Raw genomic sequence first — 21,053 nt, forward strand, 5'->3', positions numbered from 1 at the left:
AGTGAGTTGATTCCCTCAAGAGAGATGATGCCATCGAGAGAGTTGATGCCATCAAGAGAGTTGATGCCATCGAGAGAGTTGATGCCATCAAGAGAGTTGATGCCATCAAGAGAGTTGATGCCATCGAGAGAGTTGATGCCATCAAGAGAGTTGATGCCATCAAGAGAGTTGATGCCATCAAGAGAGTTGATGCCATCGAGAGAGTTGATGCCATCAAGAGAGTTGATGCCATCAAGAGAGTTGATGCCATCGAGAGAGTTGATGCCATCAAGAGAGTTGATGCCATCGAGAGAGTTGATGCCATCAAGAGAGTTGATGCCATCAAGAGAGTTGATGCCATCGAGAGAGTTGATGCCATCAAGAGAGTTGATGCCATCAAGAGAGTTGATGCCATCAAGAGAGTTGATGCCATCGAGAGTGAGTTGATTCCCTCAAGAGAGATGATGCCATTGGGAGAGTTGATGCCTTCAAGAGAGTTGATGCCATCAAGAGAGTTGATGCCATCAAGAGAGTTGATGCCATCGAGAGTGAGTTGATTCCCTCAAGAGAGATGATGCCATCGAGAGAGTTGATGCCATCAAGAGAGTTGATGCCATCGAGAGAGTTGATGCCATCAAGAGAGTTGATACCATCAAGAGAGTTGATGCCATCGAGAGAGTTGATGCCATCAAGAGAGTTGATGCCATCAAGAGAGTTGATGCCATCAAGAGAGTTGATGCCATCGAGAGAGTTGATGCCATCAAGAGAGTTGATGCCATCAAGAGAGTTGATGCCATCAAGAGAGTTGATGCCATCGAGAGTGAGTTGATTCCCTCAAGAGAGATGATGCCATCGAGAGAGTTGATGCCATCAAGGGAGTTGATCCTATCAAGAGAGTTGATGGTATCAACTGCCACGATGGTATCAACTGTCACGATGGCATCAACTGTCACGATGGAAACAACTGTCACGATGGTACCAACTGTCACGATGGTATCACCTGTCAAGATCGAATCAACTGTCACGATGGAAACAACTGTCACGATGGTATCAACTGCCAAGATGGTATCAACTGCCACGATGGTATCAACTGTCACGATGGCATCAACTGTCACGATGGAAACAACTGTCACGATGGTACCAACTGTCACGATGGTATCACCTGTCAAGATCGAATCAACTGTCACGATGGAAACAACTGTCACGATGGTACCAACTGTCACGATGGTATCACCTGTCAAGATCGAATCAACTGTCACGATGGAAACAACTGTCACGATGGTATCAACTGCCAAGATGGTATCAACTGCCACGATGGTATCAACTGCCACTATGGTATCAACTGCCACGATGGCATCAACTGTCACGATGGCATCAACTGTCACGATGGCATCAGCTATCACGATGGAAACAACTGTCACGATGGTACCAACTGTCACGATGGTATCAACTGTCAAGATCGAATCAACTGTCACGATGGTATCAACTGTCACGATGGTATCAACTGTCAAGATGGTATCAACTGCCACGATGGTATCAACTGCCACGATGGTATCAACTGCCACGATGGCATCAACTGTCACGATGGTATCAACTGTCACGATGGCATCAGCTATCACGATGGAAACAACTGTCACGATGGTGCCAACTGCCACGATGGTATTAACTGCCACGATGGCATCAACTGTCACGATGGCATCAACTGTCACGATGGCATCAACTGTCACGATGGTATCAACTGTCACGATGGCATCAACTGTCACGATGGAAACAACTGTCACGATGGTATCGACTGTCACGATGGTATCAACTGTCACGATGGCATCAACTGTCACGATGGAAACAACTGTCACGATGGTATCAACTGTCACGATGGCATCAACTGTCACGATGGAAACAACTGTCACGATGGTACCAACAGTCACGATGGTATCAACTTTCACGATGGTATCAACTGCCACGATTGTATCAACTGTCACGATGGCATCAACTGTCACGATGGTATCAACTGTCACGATGGTATCAACTGTCACAATGGTATCAACTGTCACGATGGTACTGTCACAATGGTACCAACTGTCACGATGGTATCAACTGTCACGATGGCATCAACTGTCAAGATGGTATCAACTATCAAGATCGAATCAACTGTCACGATGGTATCAACTGTCACGATGGTACCAACTGTCACGATGGTATCAACTGTCACAATGGTATCAACTGTCAAGATCGAATCAACTGTCACGATGGTATCAACTGTCACGATGGTATCAACTGTCACGATGGTATCAACTGTCACGATGGTATCAACTGTCACGATGGTATCAACTGTCACGATGGTATCAACTGTCACGATGGTATCAACTGTCACGATGGTATCAACTGTCACGATGGTATCAACTGTCACGATGGTATCAACTGTCACGATGGTATCAACTGCCACGATGGTGTCAACTGTCACGACGGTATCAACTGAAGCGATGGTATCAACTGCCACGATGGTATCAACTGTCACGATGGTATCAACTGTCACGATGGTATCAACTTAATTCTTGTGAGATGATATAAACTGGATTTTTCACCTCTGGTTGACCATTCAGTGTCATTAATGAATCACATTATCATACTTCTGTCAAAAAGTTTTGTACTCTTCCTTTACCCATTACCATCAAAAAATTGAAATCGTCTGTTACCCATTATTACGTGCTAACTGCAACAGAGTGATTAATCAGTGCAAGTTTCCTCTCACTAGTAGACTGTATCACAGTGCTAATAAAAGAACCACTAACTTAAGTTCTTAATATGATTATTATAGTTAATCAGATTATGGAGAATAATTGTAAATATGTTGATTACAAAAATAAATTTGTTTATTTATTACTCTGTCTAGATTAAATTGTTTAGCATCGATAAGTGGTTAGAAAATTTTAATAAACTGTGTCTATTTTTCTCATCATATATATATATATATATATATATATATATATATATATATATATATATATATATATATATATATATATATATATATATATATATATATATATATATATATATATATATATATATATATATATAAATATATATATATATATGTCGTGCCGAATAGGCAGAATTTGCGATCTTGGCTTAAATAGCAAACGCTCATCTTGCCATATAGGACAAGCGAAAATTTGTGTATGCAATAATTTCGCTAAAATCATTCTGAACCTAACGAAAAAACTATATTTCACTGTGTTTGTTTAGTATTAAATTACTGTAAACAAGTCTAAAAAATATATCGCCGACCTAGAAAATGTACAGAGAACTTTTACGGCGCGCATAACGGAGATAAAACATCTCAATTACTGGGAGCGCTTGAGGTTCCTAAACCTGTATTCCCTGGAACGCAGGAGGGAAAGATACATGATTATATACACCTGGAAAATCCTAGAGGGACTAGTACCGAACTTGCACACGAAAATCACTCACTACGAAAGCAAAAGACTTGGCAGACGATGCACCATCCCCCCAATGAAAAGCAGGGGTGTCACTAGCACGTTAAGAGACCATACAATAAGTGTCAGGGGCCCGAGACTGTTCAACTGCCTCCCAGCACACATAAGGGGGATTACCAACAGACCCCTGGCAGTCTTCAAGCTGGCACTGGACAAGCACCTAAAGTCAGTTCCTGATCAGCCGGGCTTTGGCTCGTACGTTGGTTTGCGTGCAGCCAGCAGCAACAGCCTGGTTGATCAGGCGCTGATCCACCAGGATGCCTGGTCACAGACAGGACCGCGGGGGCGTTGACCCCCGAAACTCTCTCCAGGTAAACTCCAGGGTTAGGCTAAAATAAATTGTTCTTGTTATAATAAGGTTAGGTAAGTTTTCTAAGATTCTTTTGGAGCAAAATTAAAAATATTTACATTAACATTAATGAAAAAAATATATCTTTAAACGTATAAGAGAAAATTTCAGAAAGGACTTAATATTAAATGAGTTCTTGCTGATTGACCAGTTTTACATATTCGGCACGACATATATATATACATACATATATATATATATATATAAATATATATATATACATATATATATATATATATATATATATATATATATATATATATATATGTATGTATATATATATATATATATATATATATATATATATATATATATATATATATATATGTATATATATATGTATATATATATATATATATATATATATATATATATATATATATATATATATATATATATATATATATATATATATATATATATATATATATATATATATATATATATATATATATATATATATATATATATACGTATATATATAAATATAAATATGTATATATTTATGTATATATATATATACATATATATACGTATATATATATATATATATATATATATATATATATATATATATATATATATATATATATATATATATATATATATATATACATATATATATATATATATATATATATATATATATATATATATATATATATATATATATATATATATATATATATATATATATATATATATATATATATATATATGCAAAACAACCACTCTGAAAGAATAGAGAAATTCCAAGCGCTTTCGTGACTACTCACATTATCAAGGAACTATGAAAGTGAAGCATCCAAGGAAGCTATATAAGGGGTCCGGCCAGCACCTCACTATCAGATCCCACAACGGTTAAACACGTGACGCGCGGCTAGCCAACTTGGATAGGTCCTTTGCACAACTCACCCCCAAGCTATTTATTTGTCCAGTGTATTATTAAATTCTTCCCAAATTCTATTAATTATAAATGGATCTAATTTATATAAACCAAAGGAAATATTCATATTATTGTCAAAACTGCTTTTTATGAAACAAGATTCAATTATATTCCTGTCGACCATAGACTTGCTTGATACTACTTTCTCAACTTTTTGAAAATCAATTGGATGGTTAAAATCTCTTACATGAATAAATATAGCATTGGAATCTTGTCCAGTTCTAATGCTATATTTATGTTGTTTTAATCTTAGTTCGAGACTTTTACCAGTTTGACCGTAATAAACTTTATCGCAAATTTTACAAGGAATCTTATAGACACATCCATCAGCATTTTGGGGGGAATTCTTTATCAAAAGTTTTTTTGCTGTATCAAGATTTTTGAATACAACTTTAATATTAAAAGTCTTAAGAAGAGAAGGCATATCAACCAAGTTTTCATGGTAAGGGAGAACCAACATATTTTTAGTTGAATAAGGCTGGTTGCCCCTTTTTGGATTATAAAAAGTGTTTCTAGCAACTTTAAAAGATTTATCAATTACATTTCTTGGGTATTTTAAATCATTACCTATTTCATAAATTTTGGATATTTCCTCATCTATGAACTCAGGACTACAAATTCGTAAAGCTCTCAAAAACATTGATGAGAAAACAGACAGTTTAACTCTATCTTGATGCGAGGAATAATAGTGAACATAGGAACAGTTATTTGTAGGTTTTCTGTAAATTTTAAATTTGAATTCATTATTACCGTTAATAATTATGTCGTGCCGAATATGTAAAACTGGTCAATTAGCAAGAACTCATTTAAAATTAAGTCCTTTCCAAAATTTTCTCTTATACGTTTAGAGATATATATTTTTCATTGATGTTAATGTAATTTTTTTTAATTTTTCACCAAAAGTAACTTACAAAACTTACCTAACCTTGTTATAACAAGAGCAATTTATTTTAGCCTAACCCAACTAAACATATTTTAGATTTGTTTACAGTAATTTAATACTAAACATACACAATGAAATATATTTTTTTCGTTAGGTTCAGAATGATTTTGGCGAAATTATTGCATACACAAATTTTCACTTGTCCTATATGGCAAGATGAACGTTGCTATTTAAGCCAAGATCGCAAGTTCTGCCTATTCGGCATGACATATATATATATATATATATATATATATATATATATATATATATATATATATATATATATATATATATATATATATATATATATATATATATATATATATATATATATATATATATATTTATATATATATATATATATAAATATATATATATATGTCGTGCCGAATATGTAAAACTGGTCAATTAGCAAGAACTCATTTAAAATTAAGCCCTTTCTGAAATTTTCTATTATACGTTTAAAGATATATTTTTCCTATTAATATTAATATAAAAAAAATTAATTTTGCACCAAAAGAATCTTAGAAAACTGACCCAACCTTATTTTAACAAGATCAATTTATTTTAGCCTAACCCAACTAAATATATTTTAAATACGTTTACAATAATTTAATACTAAACAAACACAATGAAATATATTTTTTTCGTTAGGTTCAGAATGATTTTGGCGAAATTATTGCATACACAAATTTTCACTTGTCATATATGGCAAGATGAGCGTTGCTATTTAAGCCAAGATCGCAAGTTCTGCCTATTCGGCACGACATATATATATATATATATATATATATATATATATATATATATAGATATATATATATATATATATAGGATATATATATTTTATATATATGTATATATATATATATATATATATAGATATATATATATATATATATATATATATATATTTATTTATATGTATATGTATATATATTTATATATATATGTATATATATTTATATATATATATATATATATATATATATATATATTTATATATATATGTATATATATTTATATATATATGTATATATATTTATATATATATATATATATATATATATATTTATATATATATATATATATATATATATAAATATATATACATATATATATATATATATATATATATATATATATATATGTCGTGCCGAATAAGTAAAACTGGTGAATTAGCAAGAACTCATTTAAAATTAAGCACATTCAGAAATTTTCTCTGATACGTTTAAAGATATATTTTTTTCATTAATCTTAATGCAAAAAGTTTTAATTTTGCACCAAAAGAATCTTAGAAAACTTACCTAACATTATTATAACAAGAGCAATTTATTTTAGCCTAACCCAACTAAATATATTTTAGATTTGCTTAAAATAATTTAATACTAAACAAACACAGTGATATATATTTTTTTTCGTTAGGTTCAGAATGATTTGGGCGAAATTATTGCATACACAAATTTTCACTTGTCCTATATGGCAAGATGACCGTTGCTATTTAAGCCAAGATCGCAAGTTCTGCCTATTCGGGACGACATATATATATATATATATATATATATATATATATATATATATATATATATATATATATATATATATATATATATATATATATATATATATATATATATATATATATATATATATATATATATATATATGTATATATATATATATTTCAACAAGTCGGCCGTCTCCCACCGAGGCAGGGTGACCGAAAAGGAAAGAAAATCCCCAAAAAGAAAATACTTTCTTCATCATTCAACACTTTCACCTCACTCACACATAATCACTGTTTTTGCAGAAGTGCCCAGAATATAACGGTTTAGAAGTATATACGTATAAAAATACACAATATATCCCTCCAAACCGCCAATATCCCAAACCCCTCCTTTAGAGTGCAGGCATTGTACTTCCCATTTCCAGGACTCAAGTCCGGTTATATAAAATAACCGGTTTCCCTGAATCCCTTCAATAAATATTACCCTGCTCACACTCCAACAGTTCGTCAGGTCCCAAATATCATTTGTCTCCATTCACTCTTAACACGCTCAAGCACGCTTGCTGGAAGTCCAAACCCCTCAACACCTCCTTTACCCCCTCCCTCCAACCTTTTTGAGGACGACCCCTACCCCGCCTTCCTTCCCCTACAGATTTATATGCTCTCCATGTCATTCTTCTTTGATCCATTCTCTCTAAATGACCAAACCACCTCAACAAACCCTCTTCATCCCTCTGACAAATACTTTTATTAACTCCACACCTTCTCCTAATTTCCATACTCCGAATTTTCTGCATGATATTTACACCACACATTGCCCTTAGACAGGACATCTCCACTGCCTCCAACCGTCTCCTCGTTGCAGCATTTACAACCCAAGCTTCACACCCCTGTAAGAGTGTTGGTACTACTATACTTTCATACATTCCCTTCTTTGCCTCCATAGATAACATTTTTTACCTCCACATATACCTCAATGCACCACTCTCCTTTTTTCCTTCATAAATTCTATAATTAATCTCATCCTTCATAAATCCATCTGCTGACACGTCAACTCCCAAATATCTGAAAACATTTACTTCTTCCATATTCCTCCTCCCCAATTTGATATCCAATTTTTCTTTATCTAAATCATTTGATACCCTCATCACCTTACTCTTTTCTATGTTCACTTTCAACTTTCTACCTTTAAACACACTCCCAAATTCGTCCACTAATCTTTGCAATTTTTCCTTAGAATCTCCCATAAGCACAGTATCATCAGCAAAAAGAAATTGTGTCACTTCCCATTTTGTATTTGATTCCTCATAATTTATTCCCACCCCTCTCCCGAACACCCTAGCATTTACCTCTTTTACAACCCCATCTATAAATATATTAAACAACCATGGTGACATTACACATCCCTGTCTAAGACCTACTTTTACTGGGAAGTAGTCTCACTCTCTACACACCCTAACCTGAGCCTCACTATCCTCATAAAAACTCTTTACAGCATTTAGTAACTTACCACCTATTCCATATACTTGCAATATCTGCCACATTGCTTCCCTATCCACTCTATTACATGCCTTTTCTAAATCAATAAATGCAATAAAAACTTCCCTACCTTTATCTAAATACTGCTCACATATATGCTTCAATGTAAACACTTGATCTACACATCCACTACCCACTCTAAAACCTCCTTGCTCATCCGCAGTTCTACATTCTGTCTTAACTCTTATTCTTTCAATAATAACCCTACAGTACACTTTTCCTGGTATAATCAGTAAACTTATTCCTCTATAATTTCTACAATCTCTTTTGTCCCCATTCCCTTTATATAAAGGGACTATACACGCTCTCCGCCAGTCCCTAGGTACCTTGCCCTCTTTCAAGCATTTATTAAATAAAAATACCAACCACTCCAACACTATATCCCCCCTTGCTTTTAACATTTCTGTCATGATCCCGTCAGTTCCAGCTGCTTTACCCCCTTTCATTCTACGTAATGCCTCACGCACCTCCCCCACACTCACATCCTGCTCTTCTTCACTTCTAAAAGATTAGAAGAGAGAAATGGTAAAATCTGGTAAACAATTTGAGAAACGAGAACAGACTACGAATATCACAGATTAGAATCATACAAGACGTGTATTGTCATAGATGAATATTGTCACAGACTAGGACTGTCATTTTCGAGTTTTTTCAGAGATGACGATTGTCAAAGACTTGAAACATAACAGAAGAGGATAATCATTGTCATAGATTATCTAAGACTTGAGTCATCACTGATAAGGGTTTTTTTCTGTGACGATGGTTGTTTTTTAGCCGAGGATCTGTGACGATGGTTAGCCACCCAGGATTGTTAATGTCTAACTTACGAAGATGCGACCCACACCAGTGTGATAGCCGAGGATCGTTAGAGATGATTGTCGCAGACAAGTATTGTCACAGGAGAGGTTGGTCACAGACAGCTACATTCCTAGTGAGAACCGAGGATTGTAGCTCGACAGAGACATAAGCAACTAATTTAAACACATTTTGTACAATATTTAGGTATTAACCTTTTAAGTGAGAGGTGTGTTGAGGCTTTTAAGAGTCACTTGATCTAAGGAATTTAAATTGCCTTCCTCTTGGAATGAAAACTATTTTTTCCAAATCCTTTTCCTGTCCAGGAGCTATAAGAGGCTAAGGCAAACAACACGAATATTATAGACAATTATATAACATTTCGAAACGATGTTTTAACCACTCAGTGCTCTACAAAGGTGTTTTAAAAATTCATGGCAACTTTGTCGAAATAGACTAACGTAACAGTGCATATGTTAAAATTTTATAAAAGGTAATTCTTTTAATGCTGTTAATTTTATTTAGAATAAATTTCCGGTGTTTACAAGTAAACATTGACATTTTATTTTAATTTTACAGGAAACGGAAGTAGAGTGAATAACTGCAGAAGAAACTGTTTAATAATTCTTCAATCCAAGAAGCCTGATTCATTTCTTCCATTACACAGGTTTAACAAGAATTCAACATAAAAGTATAATTCATTGTTTACTGCTGGCTGTAGATAGCTTTAAAACCACTATATTTTCAATTAAATGTTATGCTGAAATACATTAAAGGTAGACTAAATATTCTCTCCGTGTGAGTCTGAGTCTCGGAGTGTTAAATAGCTGTAACGTTTGATGTTAAAATATTAATTTTCTTGTAATGTTAAAAGTTTGTGTAAAACCACAAAACCACTTTAAATTTTTCTCTAATCCTCGCCACGTTTTCATGGCGAGTATTTTTTAACGTGTAACAATAACAGTGTCTTGGAAGTGAGGAATGTCGGGGACAAATCTCCCCACAAGAAACACAAGACAGTCATCTCCCTGGAGCGCTTTGATGCGCTCCTATGAAATATTAGACACAAGTAATAGAATATATTGCGTATTGGCCAGTCAGTACCAAAAAGACGTCCTCAAAACCAGCATACTGTTCACACGCAATAAAAAGTATATTGCTCCCATGCTATCACAGTTATTTCTCACACACAATAACAGAGACATTGTCCACACAGTGACATAAACACAAGATGAACGATGTTAATGGAAAATAGAATAAGTTTTTTAATGTTGTTCACATCAGCTATTTATTGCAAGGAAGTGTTTATCACAAGAATTTAATTAATTATTCATGAATTTTTTTAAAAATCTAGATAATTAGAAAACATAATTTACATTCAATTCAAATTATAATCTTTATAATAAATACAACAACAACAACAACAACAACAACAACAACAACAACAACAATAATAATAATAATAATAATAATAATAATAATAATAATAATAATAACAATAATAATAACAACAACAACAACAACAATAATAATAATAATAATAATAATAATAATAATAATAATAATAATAATAATAATAATAATAATAATCATAAACAACTAAAGAGTGAAGTTCAAAAATTGAGAAATAATGTAAATTTAACCCTGACAAAAAATTTGACAGATTTGGCTTCATTGGTTAAAAAAAACAGGAGTAGCGACATTCCCTGAGTTTTTATATTAAACTGAGAGTCGCTTGTTATGAAACAGCGTAAATTATGAGAACCCAGGATGGTTTACGAAATAAATGAGAGGTGCCGTCTGGCGGCAAGCTTTGTGTTGACATTTTCCATATATCTGTGTTTGTAGCAATAATATATCGTCCAACTTGTCACAAAAAAAAAAAGATATTTTATTTAACAAGAAAAGATGGTGTAATTCTTTCACACATATATGTAGTTTATCACACTCTGTAAATACATGTAGATAAATATCTACTCTGTAACTGATATATTAATATATATAAAGATCGTCCAAAAAGTTTAAAGATCAATTCTCTACAGTTCTAGCCACTCTTCGCTTGTGGTCTGGAACATTTGTACTCACTTAAGCTTTGATTACAATGTACCTCATATTAATTATATCTCTTTGTAATAAAATTTAATAGAAATAAATTATGATTTTTTTTAACCTTGTAAAACAGATTTCGTAATGGTTCTGAACGGCTCAAACCGTCCTCAAAATTTGCCTATCTTATTTCTTGCAATAATGTTTATTTTTTATTAAGAGAGAGCAATTATTCTAGCTGGGGGAATTATTAAATGCAGAGTAATTACTAATCAGGCCAGTCATTAAAACCAGTGTAATTATTCAATTCAGAGTAATTATTTTAGACATGGTAATTCGAAAACATTTTAATCTTCTCCTAGAGTTTTATGACCTCTCTGAGATTAGAAGACCATTATGAAAATAGCAACAGCAGCAATAATAATAATAATAATAATAATAATAATAATAATAATAATAATAATAATAATAATAATAATAATAATAATAATAATAATAATAATAATAATATTATTATTATTATTATTATTATTATTATTATTATTATTATTATTATTATTATTATTATTTTTTTACTTTTATTAGCACATCGGCCGTTTCCCACCAAGGCAGGGTGGCACGAAAAAGAAAAACTTTCACCGTCATTCAGTCCATCACTGTCTTGCCAGAGGTGCGCTTACACTGCAATCATATAACTGCAACATTAACACCCCTCCTTCAGAATGTAGGCGCTGAACTTCCGAACTCCAGGAATCAAGTCTGGCCTGCCAGTTTCTCTGAATCCCTTCATAAATATTACCTTGCTGACGCTCAAACAGCACGTCAAGTATTAAAAACCATTTGTCTTCATTCGCTCATATCTAGCATGCTCACACATGCATGCTTGAAGTCAAAGCCCCTCTCACACAAAACCTCTTTTACCCCCTCTCTCCAACATTTCCTATGTTAACTTCTACCCCGCCTTCCCTTCACTACAGTTTTATACACTCTCGAAGTCATTCTATTTTGTTCCAACCTCTCTAAATGTCCGAACCACCTCAACAACCCCTCCTCAGCCTTTTGGATAATAGTTTCAGTAATCCCGCACCTCCTCCTAATTTCCAAACTACGAAATCTCTGCATTATATTCACACCACACATTGCCCTCAGACACGACATCTCCATTGCCTCCAGCCTTCTCCTTGTTGCAACATTCTCCATCCATGCATGCTTTGCACCCTTGCAAGAGCATTGGTATAACCTTATTCTCATACTTCCCCCTCTTTGCTTCCAGGGACAAAGTTCTTCGTCTCCACTGACTACTCAGTATACCACTCACGTTTTCCCCTCGTCAAATCTATGATTCACCTCATCTTTTACATACCCATATGCTGACACGTCCACTACTAATTATCTGGATACATTCACCTCCTCCATACTCTCTCCCTCCAATCTGATATCCAATCTTTCGTTACCTAATTTTTTTGTTATCCTCATTACCTTACTCTTTCCTATATTCACTGTTAATTTTCTTCTTTTACACTCTCACCAACCTCTGCAACTTCTCTTCAGAATCTCCCAAAAGCACAGTGTCATCAGCAAAGAGCAACTGTAACAATTCCCACTTTGTGTTAGATACTTTATCTTTTAACCCCACACTTCTTGTCAACACCCGAGCATTTACTTATCTTACAACCACCGTTTTCGATAACCTACCTCCTATTTGCAACATCTGCCACATTGCCCCCTATCTACCCTGTCATATGTCTTTTCCTAATTCATAAATGCCACAAAAACCTCATTTTCCTTATTTAAATTCTGTTCACCTATATGTTTCACTGTAAACATTTGATCTATACACCCCCTACCTTCATCTTCTTCATCTTCTTGACTTGCCGGTACTCTCCCGGCCCGGGCCTTTTCCAAGTGGTGGCCCGGCCTTGGCTCCCTTTCTCGGGAGTATCTCAGACTAATGTCTGCCATGTTAAGAGGCACAAGTACCTCCTCATCGTCGGGACCAACTGTCCCCAGGCCTGGCCACATTCCCCGCCCTCACGGGGCTCGTAGGAAGAAGCTAGGCCTCTTTGGTCTGCCATCCCCGCCCCAAAGGGGCTAATGTAAATGGCAGTCTTGTGAGCTGCAAGCTCTGGCTCAAGTACCTACCCTGCCCTAGAAGGGCTGGGCATGGTGTCGATGCCTCATTGTTCATCTGATTTATTATTATTAAAGATTAGCCGGTATTCTCCCGGCCCGGGCCTTTTCCAAGTGGTGGCCCGGCCTTGGCTCCCTCTTTAGGGAGTGTCTGAGACATAAGTCTCCCATGGGAGGAGGCACAAGTACCTCCTCATCTTTGGGACCAACTGTCCCCAGGCCTAGCCACAAGCTAGGCCTCTCTGGTCTGCCATCCCCGCCCCAAGGGGGCAAATGGGAATGACAGTCTTATGAGCTAAAGGCTCGGGCTCAGGCACCTACCCTACCCTAGAAGGGTTAGGCATGGTGTCGATGTGTTCATCTGATATCCAACTCTCCGTCTTACTCTTAATTCTTTCAATAATAACTCTACCATAATAATAATAATATGGGTCCAGTTCCTAGCTTCAAGGGTTGACTAATGATCATAACCTTTGGTACTGAAGCTTACTGTTATATTAATGAGAATGCATGGCTTGAAGAATGGAGGAAGGGGAGGGGAGGGATGCTCCGCTGCTTTTAAGTCACCAACCCCTTGACAGTACCTAGTTGGAACTATTCTTAACTAACTCCCACAATAGAAATTAATAGTGAATTGACATTCCCGTTCATTTTGAACTTGACAGTGGCCAAATAGTGACCGAAACTATGCAGCGTTTCCGTTAGTCTTGCAATTCATAAAGGTCTGTTGTTAACAATGAGCGTAGCATAGAAAAGTGCATTTAGCTGAGAATATATTTCGATGTTTTTCTTTGATGAGTAGTCATTCTAAACACTTTTCGCAGGGGGGACTTTGATAGTGCAACGTTACACTCAGTGGCTGAAGCGTCGTAATATATATGTTTCCTCGTTTTTAATTATTATTATTATTTTTATTATTATTATTGTTATTATTATTATTATTATTATTATTATTATTATTATTATTATTATTATTATTATTATTATTATTATTATTATTATTTTATTAATAATAATAATAATAATAATAATAAAATAATAATAATAATAATAATAATAATAATAACAATAATAATAAAAATAATAATAATAATTAAAAACGAGGAAACATATATATTACGACGCTTCAGCCACTGAGTGAAACGTTGCACTATCAAAGTCCCCCCTGCGAAAAGTGTTTAGAATGACTACTCATCAAAGAAAAACATCGAAATATATTCTCAGCTAAATGCACTTTTCTATGCTACGCTCATTGTTAACAACAGACCTTTATGAAATGCAAGACTAACGGAAACGCTGCATAGTTTCGGTCACTATTTGGCCACTGTCAAGTTCAAAATGAACGGGAATGTCAATTCACTATTAATTTCTATTGTGGGAGTTAGTTAAGAATAGTTCCAACTAGGTACTGTCAAGGGGTTCGTGACTTAAAAGCAGCGGAGCATCCCTCCCCTTCCTCCATTCTTCAAGCCATGCATTCTCATTAATATAACAGTAAGCTTCAGTACCAAAGGTTATGATCATTAGTCAACCCTTGAAGCTAGGAACTGGACCCATCCTTGAATATCGTGACCTTTAATATCTGACCGTCCACATTTGATATGTTAGTTGTTCCTATAAAATGTTAGGGTCCAGGTACTGAGGGAAACCCATAATTCATCCACAGGAAGATATTAAGGAGTTAACAAAACTTTAAATCGCATTGCTAAAATGTTTTATTGGCCCAGTTTAAAACAGGATACATGGGGCTACATCATGTCCTGCCGCGAGAGCAAACAGGAGGGAAAACAATGGCTTTACATCAGAAACCTGCGCCACTACGTCTCATATGACCTGATGGAGAACCTTTGGGAACGGGATCATACACTTCTGCAACATTCGGTAATCTTTACTGAAGAAACGTGGCTTCGTCAGTCCAAAACAAAGAGGAACGCTGGAAGACGAGGAGGAGTTTGAGGCTCAGGGACTGATTACTTCAAATACCTCCTCATCTTCCAACGTTCTTCTTTGGATTGGACGTTTCCTCAATGAAGATTCCCATATGTTGCTTAAATGTCTCATTCTTTCACGAAGTTTTGAGCCGCTTAGGCAATCCCAAAGGACGCTGGAAAAAATTCCACCAAATTGCATTTTCCCACATACTGAGATGAATCTTTGCCTTTGCTGCTCTTTTCTATGAGAAACACCGGTTGGGAGAAGGCACTGTGAAGACTCCTAGTATGTCAGACGGCTAACGATAACCTTAAGGAAGCCCAGGAGGTCACGAAACGGATTATGACAAAACATTTAAATCCCGTTCATTTAGCACTGGACCTGATCACACCTGAAGGCAAGGTTTACTGGCTCCATACAAGTAGTCAAGAAAAACTCAGGTCTTAATTATGTGGTTACACCTCTTGACAAGCTTGAACTAGTGAAGGTCTATCACATCAGTTATATTAAAAATTATTTGAGCCACCTTAACAGACACCGACGACGAGCCAGATGCTTTTAAAAAATTCCTGGAGGTCCAAATAAGACTGCCGAACTAGGATCTATTGAAGATTCCTGGGTTTGTTACAGCAAGATTCGTGAAAGCACAAATGGCTGACCTCGCTGCCTTCCTGTAGTTCTGCCTGATATATTTTGGGATACTTCAAAGCTATTGAAACTCGATTTTTCCCTGCATATATGTGAGTACAGCTAAATCTATTCAACTCTTTCCCTACAGAACTAACCCAGAGAAGGAGAGATTTATACTGGAACATGGGTTAGCAGAAGAATCTTCAAGTTCGCGTGCCTCACCTTGCATTGTGAAGAACCTGATGGCGGAGTTCAGACGAAATCAGTGCCAGATGCTCACCCACTACCCCATACGTCCCTTTAACTAAAGAGCACCAAGAAAATCTGTCAAGGTTTTCATATACAGTATAATTCTGTTCAGTTCTTGATTTAATATATCTTTACCGAGGTGTGTATTAATTGTGAACATCATCTATAATTATACTTAATTAAGTAATGTGTTTGTGTTTACCTTTATCTTCGCTTTATTAGGGAGTAATGTTATTATACAAATACAAATAGTTAAAGTGATTGAAGATAATAACCTACTGGGGCGTAGCTTTCAGTGAAGTATTGTTGGAGGTAATTACTTTGAAATTAATGTGTTACTTTGAGTTTATCAGGACCAGAAAGAGATAAGGAAGAAGAGTTTGCATGACAATTATCATGCCGGTGCACAGTTATTACATTCTGATTATTCTTTGAGATTTTATAGAGGAAGGGAATTAAAAAAAAAAAAAGGTTCGGCATAAGAGCGTCATGGTTACTATCAACACATGTCCTGGCAGATAACATTGAAACTCGACACATAAGGAACACCGGTGACACCAAGATCTTGTGATTGGTATATAAGTCGCAGCTCGAAATAAACATGTATTTGAAATAAGAATGAATTTGTGTGTTAGTGTCTTGTTTACTACCCAGACGAAGTATATTATAATCATTTTATTTGCAGACTAGTATTTAGCTAAATAAGTTTATATAAGTTCTTTTCACGTTTTATGTCCAGTCAAGTGAAAGCTACTGTGGCTCTGGTGGCCTGGTGGTTAACGCTCTCGCTTCACACGGTGAGGGCCTGGGTTCGATTCCCAGCCAGAGTAGAAACATTGGACGTGTTTCTTTCCACCTGTTGTCTATGTTCCCCATCAGTAAAATGGGTACCTGGGTGTTAGACTGGTGTGGGTCGCATCCTGGGACACTGACCTAAGGAGGCCTGGTCACAGACCGGGCCGCGGGGGCGTTGACCCCCGGAACTCTCTCCAGATAAACTCCAGATAAACAGTCTCGTATTATGTATAGTTCCGCTCCAACTCTCTTCTGTCCAAGAGAAAGTGAATTAACATCAAATCATAAAATTTAACTGAGCTTCAATAATACTTATAATTTGGTCGTCGTTTGCAACAAATTTTGATTATATCTTGTACAGCGATTTCCCTGACATTTTCAACTGGCGTTTTCTTATATACACAACTTTGTTAACGTAGACAATTGTCTGTAAGCACCATACAATACACCTTAGAACCTCAGAACCAGCACCTCAGGCTCGTCGCCCAGAATAAACCTCCTCAGAAACAGTTCTTCACAGATAACTTTCCAGAAACTGCGACCAAAACCATCTGAGCTTATACATCGCACGAGGAGTGCTAAAACAACACGGGTTAGATATATATATATATATATATATATATATATATATATATATATATATATATATATATATATATATATATATATATATATGTATATATATATATATATATATATATATATATATATATATATATATATATATATATATATATATATATATATATATATATATATATATATATATATATATATATATATATATATATATATATGCGCAAAACAACCACTCTGAAAGAATAGAGAAATTCCAAGCGCTTTCGTGGCTACTCACATATAGTTCCTTGTTAATGTGAGTAGCCACGAGAACGCTTGGAATTTCTCTATTCTTTCAGAGTGGTTGTTTTGCATATTTTGAAATCACCTGTTTACAGTGATCTTATTGCATATATATATATATATATATATATATATATATATATATATATATATATATATATATATATATATATATATATATATATATATATATATATATATATATACAGTCTCTTTCCCTTCATTTCAGCCGGCTACAGCAAACCCTCAATTCTTTTGTTTGGAGATCATGAAATTCAATCATCAGAGGGTGTTCAGCAGGGTGACCCACTCGCTCCACTTCTCTTCTGCTTGGCAGTAAGAGAACTCATTTTCAGCCTACGCAGTGAGCTCAATATCTGGTACCTGGATGAGGGCACTCTGGCAGGTACTGAAGAGTCCCTCGTGGGGGACCTACAACTGGTGAAAACACAGGGAGAAGACTTGGGACTCATCCTCAATCCCTCCATGTGTGAAATCATCACAGCGAACCAGGAAATAATCAATGCTGTGCGAAGAATCCTCCCAGAAGTCTCAACTCCAACTCCGTCCCACAGTACCCTCTTGGGGGCACCGCTGGGTCACCAGGCCATCGATGCTGTCCTCGGGGACAAATTGAATGACCTGATGAGAATGGAGGAGAGAATAAGAGATCTTGATGCCATGATGCTCTGTATCTCCTCACAAGGTGTCTTACTATGCCAAGACTCACTTATGTCTTGAGGTGTGCACAACCCAACACTCGATGAATATGAAGCACACCTGAGATCAACTTTTAAGAAGGCACTGAACCTATCACTAGAAGATGAGCAATGGGATCAGGCAACCCTCCCAGTGCGACTGGGAGGTATAGGGGTGCGTATAGCAACGCATGTTGGTTTACCTGCTTTTCTGTCTTCGTGTTTGGCTTCCAGTGCATTAGTTAAGAAGATAGTGCCCGAACGCTTGAGAGACTTGGTAGGAGCTCAAGATCCCAGGTTTACTGAAGCAGCGATTCGGTGGGACACCCTTACAGACTCCTCAAGTAGACCAGCTCCTCCCAAACAGCACAAACAGTCCCACTGAGACAAAACAATCATGGAAAAAATCGCCAACACAATGCTCTCCAATGCTTCAAGAAAGAACAAAGCTCGTCTCCTGGCAGTGAAGGCACCACACTCAGGAGATTTCCTGTTAGCTGTTCCTAATTCCTCCCTGGGCACCCGTCTCGACCCACAGACCATTCGGATTGGTGTTGCTCTTCGCCTAGCCGCCCCCATCCTCACCGAACATAGGTGTATTTGCGGCAGGGCGACAGCTGATCAATTCGGACTCCATAGTCTCGTGTGCCACACAGCAGAAGAGAAGCATGCCAGGCATGAGGCGATCAATGACATAATAAAGAGAAGCCTCGCCACAGCCCGTTGCCCAGCTCAACGGGAACCCCAAATACAGAGGTCTGCTGGAAGTCAAAAGCGTCCTGATGGAGCCACTATGCTACCCTGGAAGGATGGAAAGCAGATTGCTTGGGACTACACCTGTGTTGCCACATTGGCAGACGCCTACTTGCCATACTCCGTAGTGGAAGGGGGTGGAGCTGCCAGCCACAGGGAGACCCAGAAGATCCGAAAATATGAAGACCTTTCCCCTTGCTATAACTTCATTCCAATAGGGTCGGAGACCCTTGGAGCATGGGGCAAGTGTGCTCTAAAGTTCCTCAAAGACCTGGGTGAAAAGCTCATCATTGAAACCAAGGACCACAGGGCGACCAGCTTCCTCTTTCAGAGACTCAGTGTTGCGATTCAGAGAGGAAATGCCTGCAGCATTCTGGGCACACGGTCCACCGCAGGGGAGCTGGACGAAGTATTCGAGATGTAGCTCTGAGTTACCTATTTTGTTTTACTTTCTGTTGTATTTTTGTGAATTTTTGGCCAATGTATTTTGTCTTATATATATATATATATATATATATATATATATATATATATATATATATATATATATATATATATATATATATATATATATATATATATATATATATATATATATATATATATATATATATATATATATATATATATATATATATATATATATATATATATATATGCAAAACAACCACTCTGAAAGAATAGAGAAATTCCAAGCGCTTTCGTGACTACTCACATTATCAAGGAACTATGAAAGTAAAGCATCCAAAGAAGCTATATAAGGGGTCTGGCCGGCACCTCACTATCAGATCCCACAACGGTTTAAACACCTGACGCGCGCCGACCCAACTTGGATAGGTCCTTGGCACAACTCACCCCACAAACTATTCTACCCAAGAAATAAGAAATTTTAAAGATTATTTGTCCAGTGTATTATTAAATTCTTCCCAAATTCTATTAATTATAAATGGATCTAATTTATATAAACCAAAGGAAATATTCATATTATTGTCAAAACTGCTTTTTATGAAACAAGATTCAATTATATTCCTGTCGACCATGGACTTGCTTGATACTACTTTCTCAACATTTTGAAAATCAATTGGATGGTTAAAATCTCTTACATGAATAAATAGAGCATTGGAATCTTGTCCAGTTCTAATGCTATATTTATGTTGTTTTAATCTTAGTTCGAGATTTTTACCAGTTTGACCGTAATAAACTTTATCGCAAATTTTACAAGGAATCTTATAGACACATCCATCAGCATTTTGGGGGGAATTCTTTATCAAAAGTTTTTTTTACTGTATCAAGATTTTTGAATACAACTTTAATATTAAAAGTCTTAAGAAGAGAAGGCATATCAACCAAGTTTTCATGGTAAGGGAGAACCAACATATTTTTAGTTGAATAAGGCTGGTTGTCCCTTTTTGGATTGTAAAA

The 21,053-nt window shown here is 35.7% G+C and overlaps 1 protein-coding gene across 2 annotated transcripts in view; it reads left to right on the forward strand.

Moving 5' to 3' along the window:
* Positions 1–10,957, forward strand: part of LOC128706004 (leucine-rich repeat neuronal protein 1-like) — a 168,583-nt gene extending 157,626 nt beyond the window's left edge. For both annotated transcript variants that reach the window (XM_070100465.1, XM_070100466.1), the window contains exon 4: positions 10,117–10,957. The gene's annotated coding sequence lies outside the window, so the exon portion shown is untranslated. The remainder of the gene's footprint in view (positions 1–10,116) is intronic.
* The last annotated feature ends 10,096 nt before the right edge of the window (positions 10,958–21,053 follow it).

The sequence above is a fragment of the Cherax quadricarinatus genome, chromosome 72 (genome assembly GCF_038502225.1).
Source record: "Cherax quadricarinatus isolate ZL_2023a chromosome 72, ASM3850222v1, whole genome shotgun sequence".
NCBI classification, from domain to species: Eukaryota; Metazoa; Arthropoda; class Malacostraca; order Decapoda; family Parastacidae; genus Cherax; species Cherax quadricarinatus.